Here is an 11,421-nt window from a genome sequence, read left to right as displayed (position 1 = left end):
CTTACAGAGGGATGAGTTTGAAAGAATTATTTGCCAGGACATAGATATAATGTAAAACTTATTATTATTATTTTTTTGGTGAAGGTTATAGTCAAACTACATTAGTTGAATTGATGTTTCTGTCCCAATTATTCTCTTACAAAATTATGGAGATTTGATTTTCTTTCTTTTGGAGAAGTTAAAAAATTGCTAAAACTAAGTCAATTTTCTCTTGAATCTTTTTCAAGTTATTATTATATATCATTGATTTTTATATTTCTCTTAGAGCTAAGACATAGAGAACATATAGCTAGCTATCCAGCAATGCTTACAAAGGGTTTCTATAACATTTGGCTTTCTAAAACATTCACAGTTGCTTTAACAAAAAGAGACATTTGGAAGATTGCAATTCTTCTAAAATGGCCTACTTTTTCTTTGCTGTATCTTAAAATCTCTATCATTTTTATAGATTGAAAGATTAGTGTTCAGAAAGTTATAAGATGTTCAGAACAGCATAAAACACACAAAGTGAAGTCCATTTCTATGAAGCAAATAGTTTTAATTGCTGAAATAGAGGTTTTAATCACGTTTATACAACTTTTTTATATATCTGAGATGTATTTTCAAAAGCATCATTCAATTGCTGTGAGGATCCAAAGCTCAATTCTTATATATTTCTGCAAATGGGACAACTTGTTTCTATGTATAATCTTGTCACTAATCTTGAATCATGCTAACTTAGGAACCAGATTAACCCATTAGACTTGCCCAGTTAAATATTTCGAACAACTCAGAGCAAGGATGAACCTAAAATATTATTGCAACATACAGAAGATAGTTATGTGCTAGATTTCTGTGGGTTCCGATATACCACATATTAAGTTTAGGAAAACCTTACAAAGCAACAACAAAAAAATTATATCTCACAAAAAGTCAATGAGGATGATGTATTACTTAATTTTTTCCATGAGTTTAAAATTTCTATCATTATGTATTTAACCATCCTAATGAAAAATTTCTACGTTTATACATATTGGTATGAAATTGTACACCCCTTATAACATATATAAACTATACAATTTTGCCTTATGTTGGTGGATGAGGTAATCATTATTATTTAACTGATTCACTCTAAAAATAGGGTGTCTAAATTTTAAAAGAGACTTCCAAATAGCAAAAATACATTATTAAAAACTTCCTTTAATATCTTTGTCCACAAAGGTTCTGCTATGTGTCATATAAAGGAGGTTGAAAAGACATGATGAAGCTGACAGTCTGCATAAGACAAAGTTGGTACAAACAATCCTAAGAGTTAAATGTGCATATATCCTACTCATTGCCATGATTTGAGCAGTACCATAAGGCCTATACCACCTGAAAATATCACCCCAGTCCCTGGAAGTTTAATTTTGAGTTAAGGCATTATGCACATTAAAATGATCTTTTTTCCTTGTGTGAAAGTAAAGGGAGAAGAGGCATAAAGAGTTGAAGGGTAGCAGAATACACCACCCCCAAAATAGGTCTTTTTGGCATATAGATTATTTTTAAACGAAAGACCAGCGAAAGGGGAAAAGCTCTAAAAACAGGGCACGAGTCTTCTTTTTGTAAAAGGAGGTTTCCATTTGTGGAGACTGTGCATCTCCCCTACCGAGAAGAGGAGAACTCACCGGGGGAGGAGGCACTGCTCACACCCTCACGACAAACCTTACTAAACAACCCTTGTTTACCGAGTTTCCTGGCCACCTTCCCATAACTTGACTTCTTCTCCCAGAAGCCCAAAACCCCTTTTCCTTTTCTTTTTTTTTTAAGCCTAAGCAGATATATAAACCCAAATTTTAACCATTTGAGTTACTCACTTCTGAGTATTCCCATGTGCAAGTGAGATGCACATACAAATCAATTGATTTTCTCCACTGTGGACCTAAGACTCTGGAGACATCAAGATTATCATAAAATGTCTATAAATCTGACCATGAACCACACGTGGTCTGTAGCCGAATAAATAACAGACATCCACATACATTTTATGGAGGTAGTATGTGGTTAACAGAATCAACTTTATGTATAATACCACTGAATTAATAGAATCTTTTAGGTTTTATACTTTTTAAGAGTCATTACCAGGGAAGAGGTTCAGAGCAGTCCTTTCCATGATGTGCTGCTTTGGCATGTAGATTATTTTGAGCTGAAGGCAACTGAGACCCTGCTGGCTCACGAGAAACATTTGTCTCTGCCTTAAAGAATTTAAATTTGGAGACTTGCCCACAAAGAGTTATTACCAGAAATAACTTTTTACAACCTACCTGTAGGACAGGACAAACATGCGATGACTGAACATCTGCTCTTGTTCTGTGAGTGACCTCCCTCCCCTCTGGGGCCTCAGGCACCTTACCTCATCCTTAGTTCACAATGTCACATATGCCCATTTTCCCGTTCTGTCCTGGAACCTCTCATGTATGTGGAGTCTCTGACTTTATCATGTATGTGGGGTTCCCATAGGTATGTATATAATTAAATTTGGTTATTTTAACTTGTTAATCTGTCTCATGTCCACCTGGTTATCATACCAGCTGAAAGAACCCAGAAGGGCAGAAGAAGATTTCTTCCACCCCGACAGCAGAAACGCATATCCTTTCATGTGAAAGTATAGAATGGTTTTATGGAGAAAGAGAAGTCCTCATTCTCACAACGTTATGAAGTCATGATCTAGTGTAAACTACTTAAGACAAAAATTTCCCAGGGCTAGATTGCCGAAAATAAATAGAAAATCTGATGATAAATAACCCAAACTGCTGAGGTCTGCTATAGACAGGTAAAAAATACTACTTTGTAAAAATTACTCTCCATCCATTTAGACTATTGATATGAAAGAAAGTACACATTGAACTTTTACCATAGTCTAAAAATTTGACTGGGGCAGTGTAAAAAAAAATGTAATATCAAATGACTTCCAGTTCTTTGTGTTACTAGAGCTACGTAGACCCAAGATAGACAACTGTCATACGCAAAAAGACCCGAGCCTTTAGTTAAAACTATTTAGTGAAGCCCCCTGGTTAGGTTAGATGAGTAATTACATTGATGAATAAAATAAAATAATATAACAAGAATTTTGGAGTTTTCTGGAACCTGGAAGATGAGAAAAATACCAGGATAGGGAAGCAAGCCTCAGTTACATATAACGATTGGGTCTGAAAGGTTTAATAAAAGTTTACCTGTTGGATGAATTGTTAAGAAAATCAATATCAAATGTTTAATTGGAAATTGTTTGCTCTTCTCATCTAGCATAATCTTTCATTATTCCCATACCTATAGTAAAAATCTGTTATACAAATAGCTTTCTATCACTGATGTTTTGGGGAATGAGGAGAAACCTGAGTGTCCATCCTTGGGACATGGTGAGGTGGAATCGAGATAACAGCTGCCGGAGGTGAGACAGCAAGTGGCTTTGCTAACGGACTGAGGAGTAAAATTTGAGAGTAAAAGTTGATAGCAGGACATAAATCACCCTCAAAATATTTAGAAATACGATGGTCTTCTTCCGGTGGATGTAATGAAACCTTAAGCATTTTGATTAGACATTTAAGTAAATGGTGGGTTCCACGTAGTAGAAGATTTAAGACAATTGAATTAAAAAGGTGTTATTCACTTTGCTCGAATATTTGCATTACGTGGTGAGAAAAGGACTTGGCAGGGTAGGGTGGGAGAATGGAGGGAGACAGCAGACTAGGAGAGAAATAATGGGGCAATCGTGTGCAGAGAGCTGAAGAAAAGATAAAATGCATTTGTGTTTTACTTCCTCCCTAAGTCATCAAAAGTATCTCTGGCAAGTTTTGTCAGAATGTTTTTTCATAGAATTGATTTTTTTTCCTTCTAGATGAAGAAAGAGCTTGGACACTTACACAAAGAAGTATAAGTGAGTGATCAAGTGAACTTGGGCAACTATTGCTCCCAGCTACCACAGAGGGCAAGTAGTATATAAAAAGCGAGAATAATTAGGAAAGCATTTTCATTCATTCTTATTGCAAATGAGTCTTTGTTCTAGCAAAATCAAATTAAGATGTGGCCTGTGCTTTTCAAAAGAAATTTAAATAAATAATTCTTGACTATAAACAAGCAAAATACAAAGAAATAGAAACTTGGTTTTTGACAGAGTTATGTTTATTGAAAGTCATACTCTTTTATACAAAACACCTTAAGAACCAGTGTTTACACATATCAAATAATATGACAGTTGTAATTTAAGCTGAAGTTTTAAAATGAATATTTACTGCAACCAATGAATAGTACAAATTCTGCAACCAATGAATAGCACAAATAGTACAAATAGTATATAAGATATACATGTGCAGAACAAAGATTGAGGTATGATTTTTACAATATTAAGCACATTTTTAAACAAAAATCTCTCAACATGGAATATATTTTTACTACTTATGTGAATCAATATGGACATAAAGTTGAGCGTTAAATTTAAAACATACTATTCATATCTAGAAACTCTTTGCTGCATCTGGTACTTAAGATTTAGTATTATTTAAGAATATGTCTTGAATTTTTATAAACAAAGATGCATCGAACAGCATCAATCAATGAAATTTTCAGGGTATGTTCAGATGCATTCAACGTTCTTATAAAAATGGAAACCATTCACTTCTGATCATACCATAGCCCTCTTCCATGCCACCTCCTGTCTGAGTCAAAAGAGGTGTACGTCTTAAGTTTCTTGTCCCTAATATATCTTTAAGTGTGCCTGCTCTAAACCTTTTAAATACAAATGAACACAAAATACAGGCATATTTCTCATTATGCAAGCAGACTTCCACATACAAATTCTAAAGGAAAGCACAGAACAGCTGCATTCCACTTTTTTTTGGCATGAATAGGGCCTTTAATATCAATACTGAAATGGAAGTGATTAGTACTATTTACTGAATTTTAAAGCACCTTAGGATGTTCAGCCAAACAGTTTATTTGATTGGCTGAACATGCGGACACCTCATTTTATGAAAAATATATTGGCACAGGCAAAGAAAAAGCTATCTGGCTGCTTCATAGACATTTTCAGAGAATTTGAACTGATATTTCTGCTCTTAAAAATGATGCTCATAAAGAATAACATGCTCTACTTAGCATTATATGGTCTTCTTTACCTAATCACACCCCTTACTCTAAAATTGGTAGCATTGAGCATGATCATTTTGATTTGGTCCAGCTTGCCAAAAGCTTTTATTAATGATGCTTTGAAGTATAATATTCAATATAGAAATTATCCATTTAGAGTGTAGTACATTGATAGTATAGGATCGATATAGAAAATATGTTGCACTTCTAATATACTAGAAAAGGAGAATCTGAAATTAAAATTAATAAAATAATTCCATTTTAAATTGTACCTAGGAGAATGAAATACCTAAGAATAAATTTAACAGAAGAAGTACAAGACTTATATACTGAAAAACATAAAACGTTATTGAAAGATATTAAAGAAGACCTAAATAAACTCAAAAAATATCCCATGTTCACATGTTGAAATACTTATTGAAAAATTAATAATATTCCCCCAACTGATCTACAGATTTAAGACAATCTTTATCAAAATACCAACTGGTTTGGATGTAGAAATTGACAAACTGATCATCTAATTTATACATGAATGCAAGGAACCCAGAATAGCCAAAATAATCTTGCAAAAAAAAAAAAAGCATATTTTTGGAGAACTTACACTGCTACATGACTACAGTAATGAAGACAGATATCAGTCAGGACAGCGGTACTGGCATGAGGATAGATACATAAATCAAAAGATTAGAATTGAGAATCCAAAAATAAACCCTTACATTTACTATTAATTTTTACAAGGGTGCCAAGATAACTCAATGGACAAAGAAGAGTCGTTTCAACAAATGGTGCCAGGAAACTAGATATCCACATGCAAAAAGACTGAAACTGGACTACTACCTCATGCCATATACAAAACATTAACTAGGATTGGATCAAAGAACTAAATATAAGAGGTAAAAATAAGAAAAGATCTCAGAAGAAAACATAGGCAAAAATATTCATGACCATGATCATAATCATGGTTTCTTAGATATGATATTAATACCAGAAGCAACAAAAGAAAAAAATATAGAAAAATTATAGTTTGTAAAAATGTTTAATTTATACTTCAAAGAAGATTATCATGAAAGACAACCAACATATTGGAAAAAAATATCTGAAAATCATGTATGTATTAGGGAACTTGGATCCAGACTATACGAAGAATTATTACAACTCAACAATAAAAAATAAAATAATTCAATTAAAAATCAACAAGTATTTGAATAAACATTTTCCCCAAAATAATATACAAAGAGCCAATAAGCACTTGAAAAGATATTCAATATCATTAATCATCAGAGAAATGCAAATCAAACCAAAAATGTGATAATACTTCAGCTATAATAAGAACAATGGCAATGACAATTGTTGGTGAGGATGCAGAGAATTTTAAACCCTGTACCTTCCTAGTGGGAATAAAATAATGGAAATCGATTTGGCAGTTTCTCAAAAAAAATAAAACATAGGATTACTATATGACTCAGGAATTTTATTTCCAAGTGTATATCTAGGGAGTTGAAAATATATCTTCACATAAAACCTTTACACACAAATGTTCATAGCAACATTATTGATAAGAGCCCCCAAAATGTAAACAATCCAAATCAGATAAATGAAATATATATATACACATATATACGATGGAATATTATTCATCCATAAAATGAATAATTTTCTGATACATGCTGCAACATGTATACACCTTAATATTATCATCCTAAGTGAAAACAAAAAGAAGATATAAAAGGCCACACACTGTGTGATTTAATTCATATGAAATATCCAGAATCATCAAACCCATAGAGAAAGTAAATTACTTGTTGCCATGGACTGGAGATATAGAAAATAAAGACAGTTAATGGATGTAAAGTTACTTTTTAAGGTGACAAAATATTATGTAATTAGATAGTGGTGATGGTTACATAACTTTATAAGTATGCTAAAATCCGCTGAACTATACACTGTAAAAGAGTGAATTTTAGATTATGTAAATTATATCATTAATAAATAAATACATATTTAAAGTAAAATTTTTAAAAAGAGCACAAATTTTGGTATAATTTTTGTGAAATTATTTAGCTGTTAAATTAAAAATATTTATGTATTATGAGAAAACGATAATGTTAACATTATATGCCAAAAAAAATAGCAAGATGGGAGGAGAATGGGTTGGTATACATTGAACAATTATGTTAATATCTTTGTTGTGCATTTTATGAATACAGATTTTATTATAAAGGTTTATAATTGAACAATATATACCAAACTCTAGCTTCCAAGTTAGCATAGGAGGGGAAAAAAGAAAATGCTCTGAACACAAAGCAGGAAAAAATAGAAAAATGAAGAGATAACTTAGAAATGATAGAAATATTTCAAAATATAATAGCAATCCCAATAAATCTAATGTTTAATCTTATCTATAAAAATGCAGACTGTCAAATAAGAATTTTTTATCTAAAATTATGTGAAATATAAAACACATAAAAATAAAAAATAGAAAAGATAAATCAGGCAAGTGCTAATCAAAATAAAACTGGTTTAGTAATACAAATTTCAGGAATAGAGAAGTTGAGGCAAAAAATAACAAGAGGTAAAGAAATAACAAAATAATCTATCAATAATACAAATAAGAATTTACAACATTGCCTTGAAATATAGAAAATAAAAACAATTATAAAGAAAAATTGACAAATCCACTGTTATTTAGGATATTTTAATATAAACTTATCGAACAATAACAGTAAGCAGAAAAAAAGGTAAGAACATAGCTTGAGAAGCAATACCTTGAAAGACACAAACTATCAAAATGTATCCAAGTACAAATATAAAATCTGAACAGTTCTATTTAAGAAATTGAATCAATATATAACAATCTTCCAAAACAGAAAGCACCAGGTTCAGATGAGTTCGCTGGTGCCAAATATTTAAGGAAGAAATTATACCAGTTCTCTACGATGTCTTTCAGAAGACAGAAGCAGAGAGAAAATTCATAACTTATTTTATGAGGCCCACATTATCCTAATATCTAAAACAGCAAAGAAATTGCAGGAAAAGAAAACTACAGATCAATATTTCTCATGAACAAATATCCACAACAAAATATTAGCAAAATAACTTTTAAAATTTGTAAAAATAATTATAAGCAAATGGAATTTATTCCAGATATGCAAGACCATTTCAATGTTTGAAAAGTAATTAATGTAGTCCATTACATCAGCAGGCTAAAGAAGAAAAATCATATGATCATATCTTTAGATGCAGAAAAATCATTTGATAAAATTTAACTCACTCATGAACTAAAAAAAGAAAAAAACTCATTCAACAAACTAGAAATAGAGAACTTCCTCAACTTTATAAAAAAATATTTAACAAAAATTTATAGTTATTATGCTGAATGCTGAGAAACTAGATGTTTTCTCATTATAATCAAGAATAAGGCAAGGGTGATCCTTCTTACCATTACAATTCATACAGGAATTCCTAGTCAATACAATAAGACAGGAAAGAGAAATAAAAGGTACATATATAGGGAAGAAAGAAATAAAATTGTTTTTGTTCTTAGATGATATAATTTTTATATAGAAAAATCCCAATCAACCAAAAACTCCTGGAACTATTAAGCAATTATAGCATTTGCAAAATACAAGATTAATACACAAATGTCAATTGCTTTCCTCTATACTAGCATGAACAATTGGAATTGAAAGTTAAAAACAATACTATTTACATGAGCACTCAAAATCTGTAATATCTAACAAATTATATATAATTTCTATAAGAGGAAGATTTTTTATGGAAAAAAAATCAAAGAATACTTAAATAAATGGAGAAAGAATCATGTTCAAGGACAGGAAGACTCGATATTGTCAAAATGTCAGTCTTCCCAACTTGGTCTACAGATTCAATACATTCCCAGTTAAAATCCCAGCAAGTTGTTTTGTGGATAATGATAAATGTATTCTAAAGTTTATGTGGAGGGGCAAAAGGTGTAGAATAGCCAACACAATACTGAAGAACAAAGTCAGAAAACTGCTGCTACCCAACTTCAAAACTTATTGTTAATCTGTAGTCATCACAATAGTATGGAAGATGAGAATGGGCAAGCAGATCAGCAGAACAGAAGAATCCAGAGATAGACCCACATGAATATAATCAACTAATCTTTGGAAAAGGACAATGACAACTCAATGGAAAATGGATAACCTTTTCAAAAAAACAGTCTTGGAACAACTGGACATCCATAATAAAAAACAAACCCAGACACAGACATAATACTTTGAAAAATTAATTCAAAATGGATCAAAATCATAAAACTCCTAGGTGATAACACAGGAGAAAATCTAGGTGAATTTGGATTTGGCAGTGAGTTTTTTTAGATATAATACCAAAAGCATCATTCATGACCAAAAAAAAAAGAAAAAACTGATAAGTTGGACTTCATTAAAATTATAAACTTCCGTTCTACAAAAGACACTGTTAAGAGAATGAGGTGGCAAGCCACAGACCAGGAGAAAAAGTTTGCAAAACACATATCTGTTAAAGACTTTGTCTCCAAAATATGCAAAGAACTCTTAAAACTCAACAATGAGAAAATAAACAACTCAATTAAAGGTTGAGCACAGGAACTAAACAGACACTTCAACAAAGAAGATACACAGGTGACAAATATGCATATGAAAGAATGATCAACGAAATATGTCATCAGGGAATTAAAACAAATCAAAACAAAGAGATACTAATACACATTTATTAGAATGGCCCAACTCCAAAACACACAAATATCAAATGCTCGTGAGGATGTAGAGAAATAGGAATCCTCATTTATCATTGGTGAGAATGAAAAATAGCACAGCCACTTTAGAAGAGTTTGGTCATATCTCATAAAACTAAACATACTCTTACCATACAATCCAGCGATTGCATTCCTTGGTATTTACCCATATGATGTTAAAACTATGTACACACAAAAACTTGCACATGAATGTTTATAGCAATTATTTATAATTGCCAGAACTTGGAAGCAACCAGGATGTTCTTCTCTAGGAGGATGGAAACTATGGTACATCCATACTATAGAATTAATCAGTGATAAAAGGAAATGAGCTATCAAGCCCCAAAAAGCATGGAGATGGTTAGATGTATATTTTTAAGTGAAAAAAGTCAACCTGAAAAGGCTACATACTATATGGTTTCAACTATATGACATTCAAGAAAAGCAAAACTATGGAGACAGTAAAAAGTCCAGCAGTTGCCAGATATTTGGAGGAAGGAGAGAGGGATAAACAGGTGGGGTGCAGGGAATTTTTAAGGCACTGAAACTGTTCTATATGACACTGTAATGGTGGATATATATCTCTACATATTTGTCAGAATTTATAGAATTACAACACAAAGAGTGAGCCCCCAATGGAATCTATGGACTTTAGATAATAATAATGTATCAATCAATATTGGTTCATCATTTGTTGATAACAAATGGGCCACACAAATGCAAAATAAGGAGGAAATGTTGGGTGGGGGTTGAGAGGGTAGACAAGAACTCTCTATATTCTTCCTGCTCAATTTTTCTATAAACCTAAAACTGCTCTAAAAAAATAAAGTCTATTAATCTTCAAAAGAAAAAAAGCAAATCGAAAAGGATGGTACAGTACCATTTATGTAAATATTGAAAGCTTACAAAAACTTCTATGTATTTTATGGGTACATGAATACATAGAAAAAGTACGAAGATGTATTTGTGGGTGATAAACTCATGTTGGATGTTCAGGTGCAATGGGATGGTAAGGAGGACACAGGCACCTTTAGCTGGGTCTGTGGTTTTTAATCTTAAACTATGTGGAGCAAACTTGATGTTAAATGCATAAATGTTGGTTTTATTAAGTTCTATTCTTCATTGTATTTTTAATTATTTTATTAAAAGAGTTACTTTAAACTCTATTCTGTTTTAAGTGTGATAATTGATCGTATCAATTTACTGAAACATTTTATCTTTTAAATTATATTTGACTGTTTAATATTTCATAGGGTGGTACAATAAGTTTACCTAAGCAGTTACCTACAATGAATATTTCTTTCCTAAATGTACAGGGAAAGAGAGCTACAACATTTTTCTTTGAATTCAGAGAAGGAACTGAAAAAGATTCATGGAAAAGATCAACACTCCTGAGCTAAATTTCCCTTGAAATTAGATTCTTTAGAATGTTATTCAATTCACTGAATACATACTAGGTTCATAGATGAGAAAGATCAATATTTTTCTAAGGAAAATCCTACCTATTTTTTTCTAATTACGCATTTTTTTTCTAATTCCATGCAACACACATTTCTGAGAAATTTTGT

Source organism: Pteropus medius, unplaced genomic scaffold (assembly GCF_902729225.1).
Source record: "Pteropus medius unplaced genomic scaffold, Ma_sr-lr_union100, whole genome shotgun sequence".
Taxonomy (NCBI): Eukaryota; Metazoa; Chordata; class Mammalia; order Chiroptera; family Pteropodidae; genus Pteropus; species Pteropus medius.
This window is presented reverse-complemented; position numbering follows the sequence as displayed.